A 20,104-nucleotide genomic window follows, 5' to 3' on the forward strand; every position below is an offset into this window, starting at 1 on the left:
TCTGGAGCTTCAGAAAGAGATCAGTTCTCCTTCTGCAATATGGATGATTTCTGTTTCCCAGGAAAAGGTGACTTTTACTACTACAAAGTTGCATAAGAGGTGAAGTAGTGATGTTGGACCAATAACATAGAAGGGCCTATTTTTATTCCTGCAATAGGCCCTTGTGTTCTACTTCTGCAAATCCTATGGAAGTGGATTTGTGAGCTGTTAACCTTTATTTCTGCAGTAGGCATTCTGCGTTCCACTTCTCCAAACCAATGAAAATGGCTGAGTTTCTTTGGGCCTATTTACCACGAGAAAGTCAGTTTTATTCTTCCAGTAGAGAGGTAGCTGAATTTGTCTTTGCGAGAGAAACAGGTAGAGTCATGTTTTGCACTGCAATGTGGATGACAGGCGTTCTCAGCAACCTTGGCCATTTCCCCAAGAAAAATTGAGTTGTACTCTTGAAATAAGTACAACATGTGGCTTTGTGATGTTGAACCAATAACACAGAAAGGGAATTTTTTATTCATGCAATAGGCATTTGTGTGTCTACTTCTGCAATACCCATGACAGTGGCTGAGTGAATTTGGACTGATCACCCCGAGAAAGCTGCTTTTTACTCCTGCAAGAGAGAAGAGAGGCCACTGAGTGATTTTAGCTGGAACACTAGGAAAAGGTAAGTTTTCCTCTTGCAATATTGATGACGGGTATCTGAATGACCTTGGGCACTTCCCCAGGAAGAGATTAATTCTACTCCTGCAGTATAAAGGACAACCTGCCCATGGATATTGCACCAATAATCAATATACGGTAACTTCTCTTTAATAGACTTCCTGCGGTCTATTCCTGCAGTCCCTATGACATACCGAAGAATTACTTTGGGAAGATAACCTGGAAAAGGTGAGTTTTTCTCCTGCGGTATGAAGGACAGGAAGCTTAGTGAGATTGGACCATTAAACAAGATACAGTAATTTCTATTCCTGCTCTAGGCATCGTGAGATCTATTCCTGCAATTCTATGACAGGCTGCTGACTTGGTGTTGATCCCCTGGAAAAGGTGAATTCTCTTGCTGCAGACGCGATGACGGGCTACTGAGTGACTTTGGTTAGACTACCAGGAAATCGTTAGTTCTACTCCACTAATGACAGTGTACGAATAACAAATGTGATTGTAACTTCCAGTTTTTCAATAGGCATGTTGTGTTTTACTTCTGCAATTCCTATTACAGGTATCTTATCTGAGGGATGTCGAGAAGATCAGCTGGATGGTGAGTTCATCTCCTACAATACACATAACGGGTGGCTTAGTGACATTGGGTGAGTAACTGAGATATGGTAACTTCTATTCCTGCAATAGGCATGGTCAGGTCTACTTCTGCAATACCCATGACAAGTGGCTCAAGTGACATTGGATAGGTCATCAAGAAATGGTTAGTTTATAATCAATAGAGGGCAACTTTTATTCCTGCGGGAGGCATGTTGAGTTCTACTCTTGCAATTCCTATTATAGTCCCATTTCTGACTTTGGGAAGATTAGCTAGAAAGAGTTTTTCTCCTACAATACAGATGACAGGCGGCCTATTGACACTGTACTAATAACCAAGGGATGGTAAACTCAATTCCTGCTGTAGGCACGAATAGTTCTACTTCTGCAAAACGTATTGCAGCTGTCACAGTGATTTTGAGGAAATTACAAGGTGAGTTGTAATCCTGCAATATGCACGACAGTCGACTGGGTGACTTTGGGCTAATTACCAAGATATAATAACTTCTATTCCTGCGTTAGGAATGATGAGTTCTACTCTGGCAATAACCATGGTAGGGGGTGGAGTGATTCGGACATAAAACTGGAAAACTAGGTGAAAGTTGGAACATGATCACCAAAGTAAAAACAAGGACAGAGAAAGCTTGAACAGCATCCTACAAAATGAAAAAGGTCTTCTGCCATCACAACATAAGCCTAAGATTGAAAATCAGGCTTGTCAGACGCTACCTCTTTCCTATCCTGCTCTATGGAGTGGAGATTTGGTCTCTGGACAGAAAGCCACTTGAAGAGACTAGAAGCATTTGAAATGTGGATTTACAGGCGGCAGTTACATATACGATAAATTGGGTTGACAAAATCAGAAATGAGGAGGTGATAAGCCACCTGGGAAAGCCAAGGGAAATCATAAAAATCATAAAAAAGCAAAAGTTAGAATATTTTGGAACACCTGGAAGCAACACCTGGAAAAATATGGCATCCTCCACTTAATCCTCCAAGGAAAGATTGAAGGCAAACAAAGTCCAGGCAGAAGAAGAACATCATGGCTTCAAAATCTAAGGGACTGGTTTGGTCAAAAGTCAACAGCACTTTTTTGTGCGGCTGTCAATAAAAATAGGATCGCCAACGTCCAATGACGGATATGGTACAAGAAGAAGACTAGGTAAAAGTGAATTTTACTTCTGTAATATGCATGAGAGATGGATTAATTATTACTTTGTGCCAATGATTAGAAGATCCTACAATAATTATGACAGGAATCTGAATGACTTTGGGCAGATCACCAGTAGACGGTGTGTTTTACTCCTACAATACGTACAACGGCTGGTTTAGTGACTTTGGGTCAATCACCAGGAGATGGTGAGTTCTAATCCTCCAATAGGCATCATGGGTTCTACTTCTGTAATACACACAGCAGGCAGCTGAATGAGTTTGGCCAGATCAATAGGAATAGGTCAGTTTATGCCAATCATCCGGAGACAATGACTTCTATTCCATCAAAAAGCATGCTGAGTTCCAGTCCTCCAATATCCATGTTTGGTGGTTAAGTGAGATTTGGTCAATCAACAGGAGACGGTGGGTTCACCTCCTACAATATACATGACAGGTGGCTGAATGACTTTGGGCGGATCACAAGAAGACGGTGAGTTCTACTCCTTCAATTCGCATGGCAGCCAGCTGAGTATATTTGGGCCAATCATTAGAAGATGGTGAGTTCAAATCCTGAAATATGTATGACAGGTGGCTTTTTGACTTTGGGCAGATCAGCAGTTGAGGGTGAGTTCTACTCCTGCAATATGCACAACAGTCTGCTGAGTGATTGGACCAATAACCAGGAAAGGGTGAGTTCTAATTCTCCATTATGCATCAAAGCCTGCCTTCCTTCCTTCCTTCCTTCCTTCCTTCCTTCCTTCCTTCCTTCCTTCCTTCCTTCCTTCCTTCCTTCCCTCCTTCCTTCCTTCATTTATTTCTCTCTTCATCTTTCGCCTTTCTTCCTCCCTCTGGCAGTTCAGTGATTTTAGTCAGGGGTGGGTTCCTACCAGTTCTAACCTCTTCTATAGAAGAGGTTCCACAAATCCACAGTGCCGTTTAGAACCGGTTCCAGCTCCCTTCCCCCACCCGTCCGCACATCATCAAGATGAAGAGCGAGAGGAGGAATTGTGGGAGTTGAAGTCCAAGAGTCTTAAAACTCCTGGAGGTTTTTTTCTAAAGGGTTAGGGGTGCAAGGGTCTTGTAACTTGACAGCTTTAAGATTTGCACACTTCAGTGCCAGAGTTCCTGAGCCAACATTTTGGTTGCTAAGCAAGAGCGCTGTTAAGTGAGTTTCACCACATTTTACAAGTTGGTCATGCCCACCCAGTCACATGACTGCAAAGCCACTCCCACTCAGTCACATGGCTGGCAAGCCACTCCCACCCAGTCACATGGCCAGCAAGCCACTCCCACAAAGCAGGCCACACCTACAGAAGAGGTTCTAATTTTTTTTGAAACCCACCACTGATTTTAGTCCAATCTTTTTTTTTCTTCAGCCCTCGGAAGGAGGAAATGGCAAATCACTTCTCAAAATCCTTGCCAAGAAACATGCACAGATTAGTTCAGACAGTCTCTGAGAATTGGACCCGATGGAACAGAAGAAAGAAGAGAGCCATGGATGATGAAGACAGAAGAGACGCTCGTCAGCACATCGTGTCTTTGCTAAGACCAGAAGGAGGTCTTAGGCAGGAGGCTGGGCAGAAGCTCTGTTGTCCCCCACGCAGACCAACATCCCCTGTTTCATGATCTGAAGTCATTGACTGAAGTGGGATCTAGGCCATTTCACTGGACGATGGCTGAATGAGCCAGAACCCCTTGATGCTGCACTGCATTAACCAACAAGTGTAGAGTCCTCACAAGCCATGAATTCAAACCAAATTAATCTGGGCAAGCTGGCTGGGAATTCTGGGATAGATTTTGATTTGATTTGATTATATTTATATGCCGCCCTTTCCCCCGAAGGGGACTCAAGGTGGCTCACAATTCAAATCAGGGAAGGGGGGTACAGACAAAAAAAAAAAGACGAAACATAACAATACATAATTTAAAAACACACAACAGTCATACCATTTGAGACGGGGGCAACAGCTCTTTAGCCCCAGGCCTGTCGGAACAGCCAGGTTGTAACGGCTTTGTGGAAGGCCTGGAGGGTGGTGAGGGTTCAAATCTCCATGGGGAGTTTGTTCCAGAGGGTCGGAGCAGCCACAGAGAATGCTCTCCTCCGGGTAGTCGCCAGTCGACACTGGCCGGCGGATGGAATTCGGAGGAGGCCTAATCTGTGGGATCTAATCGGTCTAGTGGAGGTGGTTGGCAGCAGGCGGTCTCTCAAGTACCCAGGTCCAATACCATGAAGGGCTTTATAAGTGATGACTAGCGCCTTGAAGCGTATCCGGAGACCAATAGGCAGCCAGTGCAGCTCGCGGAGGATAGGTGTTACGTGGGTGAACCGAGGTGCACCCACGATCGCTCGCGCGGCTGCATTCTGGACAAGCTGAAGTCTCCGAATGCTCTTCAAGGGCTGCCCCATGTAGAGCATGTTGCAGTAGTCCAGTCTAGAGGTCACAAGGGCACGAGTGACTGTTGTGAGGGCCTCCCGGTTCAGGTAGGGATGCAACTGGTGCACCAGGCGAACCTGGGCAAATGCCCCCCTGGTCACAGCTGACAAGTGGTGTTCAAAAGTCAGCTGTGGGTCCAGGAGTACTCCCAAATTGTGAACCCTGTCTGAGGGGCGTACTGTTTGACCCCCCCCAGCCTGAGAGATGGAAAACTTGGCCAATTAGTAGGAAGGAAACACACCAGCCACTCGGTCTTATCCGGATTGAGTACAAGCTTGTTAACCCCCATCCAGTCCCTAACAGCCTCGAGGCACTGGCACATCACGTCAACCGCTTCATTGAGTTGGCACGGGGCGGACAGATACAGCTGCGTATCGTCTGCATACTGATGGTATTTTATCCCGTGCTGTCGAATGATCGCACCCAGCGGCTTCATGTAGATATTAAACAGGAGGGGGGACAGGACCAAACCCTGCGGCACCCCATAATTCAGGGACCTAGGGGTCGATGGGAGTTGAAGTCCCCACATCTCAAAGTCACCAAGTTGGAGAAACACTGATTTAGAGTCTCCTCCAACTCCAGCTGGCTGCAGGCAGCTAATTTTCCCCAACAGAATAATGAAAATGAAAAAGAAAAAAGAAACTGACTGTGAGCATCCAGAAGATCCTCAGAACACATAGTAATCCATGAGGTCTTCTTTGCCCCAACACCTGGCACTGCACCCAGCTTTGCAATGATGCGACCAGCGCACAGAAGAAATCTACCTGGACCTGTCTCCATTTGATTCACAATTTATTCTTAATAAATGTTGCAAGACAAGTCATGGTACCCAGTTACTCCTGAACCCCTTCGTTTCAGTTGCCAGCCATCCCACTGAGCACACCTCAAAGTCCTTTCTGTATTCGAGTTTCTGCTTGTGTCCTCTGCCCCAGGCTGGGTCCAGCTGCTCGTTGTGAGCAATTTCATAGTTGGTGATGCACAGTTTGTCCGAGGCCCACTTCTTCAAATTAAGGGGATCCCTCTCCTTTCCTGCCTTGGCCCTCGGGGTGCCCTGTTGATTGTGCACCTCGCTCAGTAAGTGCTTCATGCATACTAGCTGATGGGCATAGGAACGGAAGGCAGGGTTGGTGCCCAGTGGGATGGACCCAAACTTGAGTTGGGCCAAGATGAGGACCTGAGATTCGTAGCCAGATGATTGGTCCCCGTCTTTTTCTGGATAGGATGTCTGGGCCTCCTGTACCAATGAAGGAGAATCAGCAGAGTCCTGTCTTAATTAATTAACAGTTGTAGTTTCTCAATTAATTAATGACCACTCTTAATTTCTTCATTAATTAGTATTGGTCATAGTTTCATTAATTAGTTACCAGTCATAATTAGTTCATTAATTAATCAATGACCAATTGTATTTACCACATTAATCAATGACCACTCATAATGTCTTAATTAATGATCAGTTATAGTTTCTTAATTGATATATTAAGAATTAGCCATCGTTTCTTCTTTAATTAATTAATGGCCAGTTATAGATTCTTCACTAATTAATGACCACTCATAATTTCTTATTTGCATTCCTGATTTATGGTACCCCCATTCTGCTTGCTTTTGTTCATGAATGGACCTCAAATTGCCACAAAAGGTGTTTGCACCCCATTAGAACCCTTCCCCAAAGCCCATCCCTCTCAGCTCACATGAACCAATTTTATTTATTAAATTTTGATGGTGGCCATCTCATTGATACAATGACTTTGGATGGGTTACCATTAAATAAAGGTTTTTTAAAAAGGTAATACAAAGGCAACTAAATGAAGATGGTGTCAGGTTCCGGGAAATAAAAACACGACCCCAATGCTGGATCTAATCCTTGTTTATGTAACCGGTACTCACTGACCACCCACTGGGATTACAATGGAAAAAGTTGTTGGAGCTAAAACTCTGTGCTCCCCACCAATTCCACTCAATTACTAAACCGCAGGCCTTCTAATGTCCCTAGCAAACTCCCCCCCCTTAGTTCCTCCCTTCAATCATGATCACTCCAGGCTTCTCTGTTGCCACTAGCTGGCCACGCCCCTTGTGTGTCGGTTGAGGCTGTTGGTAATGGCCACTGCTCCCAGCAGAGAAAAGCTAGGGGTGAATCACCATCCTCCTGTTGGCAGCCTGAATGCCCAGGCTGATAGATGGTTAAAGAGAAAGCCATTTATTTGAGCATATTGCTACGCCTTTCCCTGACTTGTCTAAATGGGTTGTGCGAATTCAACCACCGGGGGATTCTTTGTCATCTAATAGAACCATAGAATCCTAGGTCTACTAGTCCAGCCCCCTGCCCAAGCAGAAGACCCTATGTCCATGCACATGCAACAATCAGCTGGCCTTCATGCATGTGGCAGTGCCAGAAACTGGAAGAGTTGATTGTCTGTTTTCCAGCATGAGCCTGTGCGCCAGCCAGCTAATCAGTAATCAGAAGACTAGCTGCCTGGCACACAGGCGTGCGTCGGAAACCGGAAGTTCATTTTGCAGCATACACATTTCCCCTGGGCAGCTCCTCTTTCAGGTTTCGGCCCAGACGAGCGCTTTTTCTGCACTTGGTGCCAAAAAGGTTCACCATCACTGCCCTATGTTATTCCAGACAAATAGTTGTCAATGAAAGCTCCAGAGTCGGGATACTCACAACTCCAAAAGGAAGGCTGAAATTTCTCTCTCTCTCTCCCCCAACTTATCTATCTCATATAATCACAGAATCATAGGGTTGGAAGGGACCTTGGGGGTCTTCTAGTCCAAGCCCCCTCAAGTAGGTGACTTTGTACCATTCAGGACAAAGACAATCCAATCTCTTACAATGGGGCTAAAAAAGTGAGTTATGGAATTTTTCCCCACATAACCACTGCGGTCTCCTCATGGTCACATGATCAAAATTTGGATGCTTGGCAAATGGTTCATATTTATGATGGTCGCAGAGTATCCCAAGGACCCATGATCCCCTTTTGCGACCTTTTGACAAGCAAAGTCAAAGGGGAAGCCAGATTGTCTAACAATGGGATGATTAACTTAACAACTGCAGTTAATTCACTATAATATAATACTATATAGCTATATAGCTATATAGCTATAACACTATATAACAATATATACAGCTATATAACTCTCTATATACACACACATATATACACACAAATATGTATATATACAAACACACACAAACACACACACACACACACACACATATATATATATGCATACATACATACATACATACATACATACATACATACATACATACATACATACACACACAGACACGTGTGTCGGGTGGGTTCCTGCCAGTTCTAATCTCTTCTATAGAAGAGGTTCCACAAATCTACAGTGCCATTTAGAACTGGTTCCAGCTCCCTCCCCCCGCCCGTCCAGACATCATCAAGATGAAGAGTGAGAGGAGGAATTCTGGGAGTTGAAGTCCACAAGTCTTAAAGCTGTCAAGTTTGAACTCCCCTGGGGTTTTTTTCTAAAGGGTTAGGGGTGCAAGGGACTTGTAACTTGACAGCTTTAAGACTTGCGTGCTTCAAATGCCAGAGTTTCTGAGGGAACATTTTGGTTGCTAAGCAAGAGTGTTGTTAAGTGAGTTTCACCACATTTTATAAGTTGGCCATGCCCACCCAGTCATATGGCTGGCAAGCCACTTCCACAAAGCAGGCTACACCTACATAAGAGGTTCCAAAAAAATTTGAAACCCAACATTGATGCGTGTGTGTATACAGATATGTGTGTGTGTGTGCGCACGCGCGTGCACACGTGTGTATCAGAGGAGGGTTGCTCCTGGTTCAGCCCGGATCAGGTGAACCAGTAGTAGCAGTGGCGGGAGGCTCCGCCCACTCACCCAGACACTTCTGTGTCACATGCACACACGTGCGCACACGAGCAAACTGGTAGTAAAAAAAAATGGAAACCCACCACTGATGTATACACACACACACACACACAAATACAGTATATATGTACACACACACATCTGTCTGCCTGCCTGCCTGCCTGCCTACCTACCTACCTACCTACCTACCTACCTATTCATCCATCCATTATCTATCTATCTATCTATCTATCTATCATCTATCTATCTATCTATCTATCTATCTATCTATCTATCTATCTACCTACCTACCTACCTACCTACCTACCTACCTATCTATCTATCTATCTATCTACCTATCTATCATCTAACTCAGGGCAGCAAACATACCCGAGCCTCCTATTTTCCTCACAACACCACAACTGTGAGGCAACTGTATTCATATTTTAAAAAATGAAGAGGTGCAGCTGTGATTTGAAAGAAAAATAAGGAACACTGAAGAAAAAAAACAGCCTTCTCTTTCCAGGTCTTCCCTTTCCCTTTTTATATTTGGATAATTTTCTGTTGCAATGCAAGGCCATGGTAATGTTAAGAAGAGTTATTTCCCTGTTGCTCCTGTAGCTTCCCTTACTAATTTAGCACAATACCTTTTGTGGTTCATTCTCCTGAAACAAGCATTTGCTATTTTTCCTCTCCTCTCCTCTGCCCACTCCCCTCTTCTCAGCATGTGAATAACAGGTTGTGATGTTGCTCATAACTACCATTCTTGAACCAGCACATTCAGCAAGTTTAATGTACCTTAACTTGACCAAGCATTTAGTGTAAAATACTTCCACCTTACTTATTGCTCTTTGAACTACTCCCTATTATATCTATTAAAAGAAAGACTAGGAGGCTAGATACCATAATTTCCCATAGTTAAAAGCAAATTATATATACTTCCAGCACCTTTTAATATGCTTTTCATTTGCGGGAATTTAGACAATGATTAGAAAGAAGGGTTAAAAATATTTTTTAAAAAGAGGTTAGATGCTTACAATTTGATGTAAAGTTACTCTTTTACACTCTGGTCCTGCACATAATTGCAGGAAGTAGAACTGATTTGAATATGCTATAATCAGATACAAATGTCAAAGTGTTTAAAATAAATATCCTCAAAGTTTAAAATTATACCCTTTTAGCACTTGTAGTGCATTAATTAGCATTATTTGCTTGCATATCTATCAGAACAACTAAAGTTGTTTCTTTCAATGAACTACCTAAATTTCAAAATGTTAGAGCTTCAAGCTGTAGAATTAAAGGAAGAATATGATTAAATATTCAGGAAACTTTTTTTTTTCTTTTTACAAAGGCCCTATTGTTTGAAGTATACAAGTGAGCACTATGGAGTCTATGACAATTTGCATGGCCAACCCGTCACATCCAACTCGCCACGGGACAATTCGCCCATGACCCGTCAAAAGTGCGGACGGCAAAAGCGCGATCGACAAAATCGCGCCTTTGACGTCATCACAGCGCGACGAAAAAGATCAAAAAATTCAAATAAAAATTAATACAAATTAAATTAAAGCAAGCCGATTCACATAAAGGTAAGGGTTAGGTTTAGGGTTAGGGTTAGGGTTAGGTTAAGGGTTAGGGTTAGCTTTAGAGCGTTAGCGTTAGCGTTAGGTTAAGGGTTAGCGTTAGGTTTTTTGTTACTTTAACGGTTAGGTTTAGGGTTAGGTTAAGAGTTAGGGTTAGGGTTAGGTTTAGGGTTAGGTTTGGGGGGTTTAGGGTAAGGTTTTCGCTTTATTTTTACATTTTTCGAACTTTTTCGTTGCGCTGTGATGACGTCACAGCGCGCTTTTGTCGAGCGCGATTTTGTCCTACGCGCTTTTGTGGTGGAACCCAATTCGCCGCAGGACAAAAGTTACACTAATATCAAAGAAATGGTAGAATAGAATCCTTAAATGGTATTGGACCTGGGTACTTGAGAGACCGCCTGCTGCCAATTACCTCCCAAAGACCCATTAGATCGCACAGGGTTGGCCTCCTCCGGGTTCCATCCACTAGCCAATGCCATTTGGCTACGACCCGGGGAAGGGCCTTCTCTGTTACAGCTCCAGCCCTTTGGAATGAACTCCCCGCAGGGATTCGGACCCTCACCTCTCTCCCTGCTTTCCGAAAAGCCGTTAAAACCTGGCTGTGTCGGCAGGCCTGGGGTTGATGAGCTCCCCTCCCCTCTCGATAGGTGTGGTTGCTGGTCATTTTAAATGTCTATTTTGTACTTGTATGTTTCCCTTACCCATTTAAGTTGTTCGCCGCCCTGAGTCCCTTTTTGGGAATAGGGCGGCATATAAATAAAATAAAACTTAAACTTAAACTTAAAGAAAGGATGCAAAAGGAGGGACAGAATGAAATGTGAAGGGCAAAACTTAAAATAATTTTTATTTATTTCAAATAATTACTGTATTTTTCGGAGTATAAGTATAAGGCTGAAAATCTGGGTGTGTCTTATACACTGAAATACAACCCCTTCACCACAATGGCCATGCATAGCCTTTAGGAGGTTTCCAGAGGGCTCCTGGGAGCTGGGGAGGGCAGAAATGAGTGGAAAATGTGCCATTATTTTTCTTTTTTCTTTTTTAAAATCTTTTTGTGCTTTTTTCTTTTTTTCTTTTATTTTTTTCCCCTCTTTTTTCTAATCCTAGGTTATTGTGGTGTCTATTAAATATATAACAGAGAGATATGGGGTGTGTGTATGGGGGGAAACGTAGTAGGGATGGATTGCTACAGGCAGGGGAATAAGAAACGATGCGAAATTATAATCTATTAAATGAAACAATGAATGTATAAGAATGATAAAGGTTAAAACACCTGTAATCAAATGACATACTGCATGGGATGATGGGCTTTGTTTTTCCTTTTTTTGTGTTTTTTTCTTTTTTTTTCTTTTTTTCTTTTTTTCTCTGCCTTTCTTTTTCTATTGTTATGTGATTATGTTGTCTATGTAACAAAAATAAAAAAAAATATATATAAAAAAAAATGTGCCATTTTTTGCTCAATTTTGCACCCCCAGGCCCTAGGAGCACTCTACAAGCCTCCTATAGTCTGTTCATGCCCTTTTTTTTGAAAGAAAATGCGCCTGTTTTAGCTAAAAAAAATTTGAGAGGTCTCCAGAGTGCAAAAACTTTTTTTTTTTAAAAAAAATTGCCTCTTCTTGGTGTGTCTTATACTTCGGTGCGTCTTATACTCCGAAAAATATGGTAAATAGAATTGTTAAATTGTCCCACAATGAGTTGTCTTGCAGCAAGTTGGCCATGGCGAGTTGGCTGCAGTGAGTTTGCCGTAGCAAGTTGGCTGTGGCACATTGTCCAATTCCCAGCGCTATGACTAGTAGACCAATCGCAGTTGGTCCATTCCTGTCCTTGTCACCTCCTTTATATAACACTGTGATGTGCTTTATATGGGACTATATCTTTGAAGATACTATTGATAGAAGCCATAGGTGGTGCAAAAATGCAGTCACATCCTGTTGGTGGGGAAGAGCCTCTATCTTCATGTGACTCCACTGCTATAGCAATAGCAATAGCAGTTAGACTTATATACGGCTTCATAGGGCTTTCAGCCCTCTCTAAGCGGTTTACAGAGTCAGCATATCGCCCCCACAGTCTGGGTCCTCCTTTCACCCACCTCGGAAGGATGGAAGGCTGAGTCAACCTTGAGCCGGTGAGATTAGAACCGCTGAACTGCAGATAACAGTCAGCTGAAGTGGCCTGCAGTACTGCACCCTAACCACTATGCATCGATGGGTGTAGTAGACTTCCAGATATAAGTCAAAGTACTGATTTATTCCCCGCAGCTATTATTGAATTAACTCAGGGATCTCCAAACTTGGCAACATTAAGATTTGTGGAGTTCTTATCATATATGGTGGACTTTTGGAGCATTTTGGATAAAAATATGGTGGATTATTCAAAATATTCTTAAAAAGAGGATAAAGTTCACTCCTCAGTTATTCTTGTTAGGTATAACTACTGATTGTACTGTTATAGACACTAATTTTATTTTGAATTTAACAACAGCAGCAAGATTGTTGGTGGCGCAGTACTGGACGAAGGAAGAATTGCCTACTATTCAAGAATGGACGTTAAAAGTAATAAATTTAGCGGCCAAAATATCAGCATGCTTGAAGGACCATTCAGATGAGAAATACAAGTTGGAATGGAGAAGATGGACGGATTATATTCAAAATAAGTATCGGACTAAGAAATTTCAATTAGCTTATGAATGAATGAACAAGGAATGTTACAATTTACCTAGCATAATAAAAGGGGAGTTAAAGTATAAGTGAAGGTACGATGCTAAAGTTAATTAGTTTATGTTAGTGTATGATTGTTAAATGTTTATACCCTGTATTTTGCTCTGGGAGGTTGGGGGGAGAGAGGGTTGGAGTGGGCGCGGGGTTGGGGTGGAGGGAGGGAAGGGGTAGGGGAAATACTTGTAAAATCTGTTAAAACTTTTTAACAATAATAAAAAAAAGATTTGTAGAGTTCAACTCCCAGAATTCCTCAACATGGTGCTTGAAGAGTTCAGGGAGTTGAAGTACACAGAGCTTAAAGTTGTCAAGTTTGGAGACCCCTGAGTTAACTCATTAACACATTCAGTTTTAGTTTTCAGCACTTAACGGAGTCCTGATGTCCGGTGAGTGAAGCAATGGAAGGGCCAAGGACACCATCAGGGTGGACTTAGGGCACCAATTGGCCTTATTCCAATCCTGCATCTGGTCTGTATGTCCTGATGGACATTTCCTGCACTGAGACATTTGAGAGGAGGATCCTTTTCCTCTCAGAGAGCCATATGTTGCTTTCTTTCTGGATATTTAGGAATGTGGTAAAAACTGAGATTTTTGGTACAGACTTTAATACAGGGGTGAAATCAGTGGTGGGTTTCAAAAATTGTTTGAACCTACTCTGTGGGTGTGGCCTCCTTTGTGGGAGTGGCTTGCCGCCCATGTGACCGGATGGGAGTGGCTTGCCGCCCATGTGACCGGATATGAAGATGCCGACGACACTTGTCAGAACCACCTTAAATTACCTCACACACAGCACTGGCCTGCATAAGAATATGATGTAAACTTGTTTTTTACAAGGCATCTTTGGTTTGCGTTAAAACAACTTCAACACACGCAATGTTCTGATTGCACCACAAACGCAGTAGTCATCCTTACCTTTCACAGAGGCACTGAGTTTTATAAATATGAGCATGATAGTGTAATCATATCCAAGGACCAGTGGTGGGTTTCAAAAAATCTTGGAACCTCTTCTGTAGGTGTGGCCTGCTTTCCGGGTCCACTGGTGGAACCTCTTCTAACCAGTTCGGTAGATTTGACGAACCGGTTCTACCGAATAGGTGCGAACTGGTAGGAACCCACCTCTGCCGGTGCCCCCTCACCTGCCCTCTTACTCATTTCCTGCTTTGGACGACTGTCATTGCTTCTCCGTACTGTCTCCCATCTTCAGCATTTCAACAAGGAGTCAGTCGGATCTAGTGGTTAAGGCACCAGTCTAGAAACCAAGAGATCCTGGGTTCTAGTCCTGCCTTAGGCATGAAAATTGCCTGGGTGACTTTGGGCCCGTCACTTTCCCTTGTGATGTTGTTTCATTGATGTATTTCCTATTAGTCTTTGTTGCTCCATTCTCACAACAGTTGAGCTTTAAACACTGTTTAAATGGGCAAGTAAACATTTGTAGTAGTGGTGAAACAAAGAAACAGGGATATTCACAAAATACCCTTAACATAGGCAGACTATTTGCTGCCCTAAAACATTAGGTAAATGATAGATCCTGCATTACAAGTACATCAACATATGCAGCGGTGGCAGAGACTTGGCTCAGAGAAAATGTAAAAGGAAGAACGTTTTCTTCTTTATTAACAGTGGTCAGTAGTAAAGAATATCTGATAATGTAAACATCTGGTATTGGGTTTGCCAATGTTGCATTGCCTGTTTGAAGGTAGTCAAAGTTTGTGAAATGGGCGGGGGGGGGAGTTGTACAAGGATCTCTCTCGCTCTCCCACCTCCTCTCTTTCTCTTTCTCTTCCCCCCCTCCTGCCCCCCTCTCTCTCCCCCTCCCTCTTTCTCTCTCTGCGGCTTATGGAATTTTGCCTGGAATTGATGAGAGCTTTAAGAAAAGCTAAATGTCTTTCTGTTATTTTCTTCTCAGGGATTATCCTATAGGAAATCATTTCTTAATACCAATCTGACTTTTTTGTTTCATTGGTTGAGTACCAGTGGTGGGATTCAGCCAGTTCGCACCTATTTGGGAGAACCGGTTGGTAACTTTCTAAGTAGTTCAGAGAACGGATTGTTGGAAGAAATCTCCTTTTGTTTTTTTCCACTTTCCAGGGCTAATCCTGTAAGGAAGGCAGGAAGGAAACATTCGGGTGTTGTTTCTAGCCTAATTTTGATTGTCCTGCTTACAGAAACTGCCTCTCCCGTTAACCCTTAGTACATTGGAACAGCTAAGGCGAAGCGCCCATCGACCTGAGTGACCTTGAGTTGGCCACGCCCACCCAGTCACATGACCACCGAGCCCCACCTACCCAGATAGTCATTAGGACAGAGAACCGGTTGTTAAATTATTTGAATCCCACCACTGTTGAGTACAGTCAGTTTCAGAACCTCCTGGTGCAAAACTTTAAGCTGTGTTCTTCTGTTGTAGGATGGGGTTTGGTAGTAAAGAGTGGGCTTTGTACAGGTTGAGGTCAGTTTTATATTTCTCTTAACACTGTGCGACTAGCCCCCTGGATGCATTTAAAGCAATACATTTTCTCTGAGTTCTGGCATACACACAAAAAGGCATGTGGCTTATAGCTTCTGATGTTTCCAAATTCACTAAACAAGACAAAATAGGAACTATCCATTCCTAGAGTTTTCTACTGTTAAAGTGGTTCCAGAGAAATGGAGTTATTAATGACAAAGTATAAGGCGTGATATGGTGTATGTTATATTAATTTGAGGACTGTTGTGGCCCAGCAGGAGCTGTTGGAGCTGCCACCAGACTCCGACAGCAAGGGGCCCTATGAGTCGGCTCTGGAGGATATGGAGGACCCTGGACAGGATTCTGACTCCGAGCAGGGCGCAGAGAGGCTGGTTGGCCACCAGGAGGCGCCTGACCCTTGGACCAGTGGGGAGGAGACAAGGGAGTGTGATCCGAACATCAGCAGTGGGGAAGAGCCAAGGGAGTTGTTCCTTGATGCCTGGCACCGGAGAGCTAATAGGTGTAAGGAACAATTATGCAATTAGAGGAGGTAATTGCACCCAGCTGGTGGTCATTAGGCTCCTCTCCAGACTATAAAAGGACTGCTTGTGCACACGTCCTTTTGCAGAAGTCAACGCAGGAACTAATGTCGGAGAACATTATTGTGAGCTTGGCAGGCTGGATTGCTTCCATGGCTTATCTGTGCTGGATTGCTGCCAAGGTCCTGTCTGTCTGTTAATTAAATGCCGGATCTTATCTTTGGCTCAGAGTGTGTGTTGGTGTGGGACGGGGGGGGGGGGTTCAGAACAGAGGACTATATAGGTCTCACAATAAGCACAGATAGTAACATCCCAGATAGTCCAACCATGGCCTGATTAGGTTTAGGTTTAGGTTTATTAGATTTATATGCCACCCTTCTCCCAAGGACTCAGGGCGGCGTACAACATTAAAAGAAACACATAATACAAAAGTTTTTTAAAAAATTAAATAGAATATCCCAAACCCAATTAAAATTGACAATGACATTTTTTTTAAAAAAAATTCGAATTAAAATTAACGGTGCTCAATAATTTATTTCGTTTTGTTCAGGCCAGGTTGGCTTGTTGGAAAAGCCAACTTTTTAGGGTGCGTCGGAAGAACTGGAGGTCAGGGATTATACGAAGCTCCGGGGGCAGCTCATTCCAGAGGGAGGGCGCTCCCACAGAGAAGGCTCTTCCCCTGTGGGTCGCTAGCCAACACTGTCTGGCTGACGGTACTCTGAGGAGGCCAACTCTGTGGGATCGCACCGGACAATGGGAGGCTACCGGTGGCAGTAGGTGGTCTCGCAGGGTTCCACCACAAATGCGCGAACGACAAAAGCGCGCCTGACTAAACCGCGGTGACAAAACCGCGCCGACAAAACCCCGCTGACGAATGAGCACTGAAGCACGCCGACAACAGCGCGCCGACAAAAGCGCGCTGTAACCCTAATCCTAAACCTAACCCTAAACCTAACCCTAAACCCAGACAATATTCAAGTCACATGACTACATTTCCTGAACCTTAACTAAATTGAAGCCTTTATTCTGTTGTATCTTATAATTAGAGCTGATGGCTATGCTTCTTGATTTATCCATTTTTACTGAAGATTTTATCCTATTGATATTTTATAGCATCTTTCTTCGCACTGTGGCCTGCTATTCCTTTTCACCTCTTCCGTCACCTTTTTCTCCTGTTTGCTGGATCGACTTTTGTCATTTCCTCACCCATGCTTTGAAAGTCTTCCTTTCTGTCTGATCGTATAACAACTGTTTTTTTTCAATTTTTTTAAAAAATGCCTCTTTTCTTCTTTTGCAGCTGTGACACTATCCCGGCCTGAACCAAATTGACACTTCTGGAAGCAACAGCCCTCCAAGGCTGCTACCTTCAGAAGTGTCAGTTCAAGCAGCAGGAGACCCTGCTACATCTGCAGAGAGGAATCGGGGGGCGGGGGGAGCCCGCGATAATAAAACAAAGCAAAAATCTTTCTTTAAAAGATTTTAAATTGGATGAAGGGAGAGAGAGAGAGAGAGAGAGAAGGGGGGGGCAACAACGATGAAAAGATGGGAAGTTGGGAAACGGGGTGGCAAGACAACAAATATCCAATGTTTTTGTTCAATGTGAATATAATGGACTAGATTATCACTTGCCGACTGAAATGATTTTATTTATTTATCATTCAAATTTCTATAGTCTCCCATCTCACATATATGATTCTGGATGACTTACAAACAGCTGAACAGGACAGTACAACAAAAATAATGGATCTATTTAAAAAAACAAGGGAAGAACAATATAAAAAGGATATTAAAAGTACCATGAAATATATAAAAATTCACAGTTGAGATAATCACATTTATTAAGACACACAGTTCAGCCATTGTACCAGCTACATCACACTCCCAGTACATTCTGCAATAGGTATTTGAATCTTAGCCAGAAAAAAGAAAAGAAAAGAGAAAAATCCAATGAGCATAAAAAAAATTACTGCCAAACAGGTTGTACTCTATCTGGGCTGTAAAAAATTGGGAAAACATCAAAAATAGGTGGATTTTTTGTCATTCATTCATTCATTCATTCATTCATTCATTCATTCATTTTAGATTCTGCCCAGTGGTGAGATTCAAATAATTTACCAACCAGTTCTCTGCCCTAATGACCAGCTGGGTAGGCGGGGCTCGGTGGTCATGTGATCATGTGGGCATGGCCAAGTCAATGTCACTCAGGTCCATGGGCACTTCACCTTAGTTGTTACAATGGTAATAAGGGTTAACCGGAGAGGCAGTTTCTGTAAGCAGGGCAATAAAGATTAGGCTAGAAACAACACCAGAGTGTTTCCTTCCTGCCTTCCTTACAGGATTAGCCCTGTAAAGTGGGAAAAAACAAAAGATTTCTTCCAACAACCGATTCTCCGAACTGCTAAGAAAGTTACCAACCGGTTCTCCCAAATAGGTGCGAACTGGCTGAATCCCACCACTGATTCTGCCTGACTGGGCATCTCACAACATAGCAAAGCAGAATAGAAATAAAATAGAACAACGCAAAATGAAGAAACAAGTTCAAGACCCTAACTACTGTATGACATTAGATTCCCCCCACCCCCATTTACTGCTGGGTACTTAAGCAAGTTGTGATAAGTCTTCATCACTACATGAGTACTGTAGCAGATGCGAGTGTTTAGAATATGTTGTTTCTTTTCAAATTGTAATATTTCAAAATGTAATGTCACATTTCACTGAAAGGCAAGAGACAATTTTTTTTTTTTATAAATGACCAAAAAGTCTTAATATGGTTCAGGAGGACAATATTGTGGAGAAAGATTCCTCCCCCCCCCATGTTTATTATGACTATTCATTCGAGAGGGAGATTTAGTTTCTTTTTCAGACCTGTTAAGCCGAAAGTGTCTTCAATTGTCTGTGCCTCACCTGATTTGGGAATTTAGGAAAAGGAAACAGATGTGACATGGTTGAATTGTCACAAACACTGAACAGATGGTTGCCAATTCAAGATCTGCAGTGGGAAAATACAAAGCTATGCACATCTAGACTGTTCCCCTAAATCAGTGTTTCTCAACCTTGGCAACTTGAAGATGTCCGGACTTCAACTCCCAGAATTCCCCAGCCAGCGAATGCTGGCTGGGGAATTCTGGGAGTTGAAGTCCGGACATCTTCAAGTTGCCAAGGTTGAGAAACACTGCCCTAAATACTTAAGTATGTTTTAAAACTATGAAAGAACCTCTCTATAATTGTAGAGCACCACACTTAGTTATTTGTTAAAAAGCATGTATATCTGTTTTTTTTCTATAGCTTATAAAATGATTGGCAAACCCCAAGATATAAACTGTAAATATGGAAATATGGAAAACCAAAATATAGCATGATTTGGTATGCGTTCAGTGGTAAAGGATATGATAGGTGTATTCTTAAGATGTGTATGGCACTGTTTATTGTGTCTTTCTCAGCATTAATGTTGATTGAACAATAGTTAATTTGTACTGCAATATTAGCGTTTGTTAATATGTTTTGTTTTTCTTCTAAGACACTTTAAATTCATTGAAGCAACCCAGAAGTACTTATAATTCATAACGAAGAAAAAAGAAAGAAAAACCATGGCTATGTTGTCCCGGCAGTCTAAATTGGATTATGGAGGCAAGCATGTCATGCAAATAGTTATAACCAGCCAACGATGGAGTTGGTTTTGGTCAAAGTATGTCCATTCTAAAGATATTCAGCAACATTTGAGCACCTTCACCAGAACTTGTTCTGTTCAACAGATATATCAGTTTCAAAAGGAAACTTCCTAATCTACTCATTGTCAAGGGCTTTACAAGGTAGTCATAGTTTTGACAGACCCAAAACAAGGTACTTGTGATCTGGATTGAAAGTTCTGATGGGCACTTCATCTATGATCTCACAATTGCATTTTAGAAATTGTGAGATCAAGCTATTTAGCAAGCAGCCCCCGCTAATAGCTATTTGCAGCATCCCATGGACACAAAACTGTGATTTGTGTGTGTGTGTGTGTGTTTTGCAGGGAACTGGGCATTTAGTTCTCTTTTCTAGCAAAAAGCAAACAAACTCACATTGTGAACATTGGGTTCCTTAATAGCTGTGGCATTTCCTTAAAGACCATAGATGCACTTAACAACTAATGTTGCAAAATCAGGTTGATCATGT

This window comes from Thamnophis elegans, chromosome 5 (assembly GCF_009769535.1).
Source record: "Thamnophis elegans isolate rThaEle1 chromosome 5, rThaEle1.pri, whole genome shotgun sequence".
Classification (NCBI taxonomy): Eukaryota; Metazoa; Chordata; class Lepidosauria; order Squamata; family Colubridae; genus Thamnophis; species Thamnophis elegans.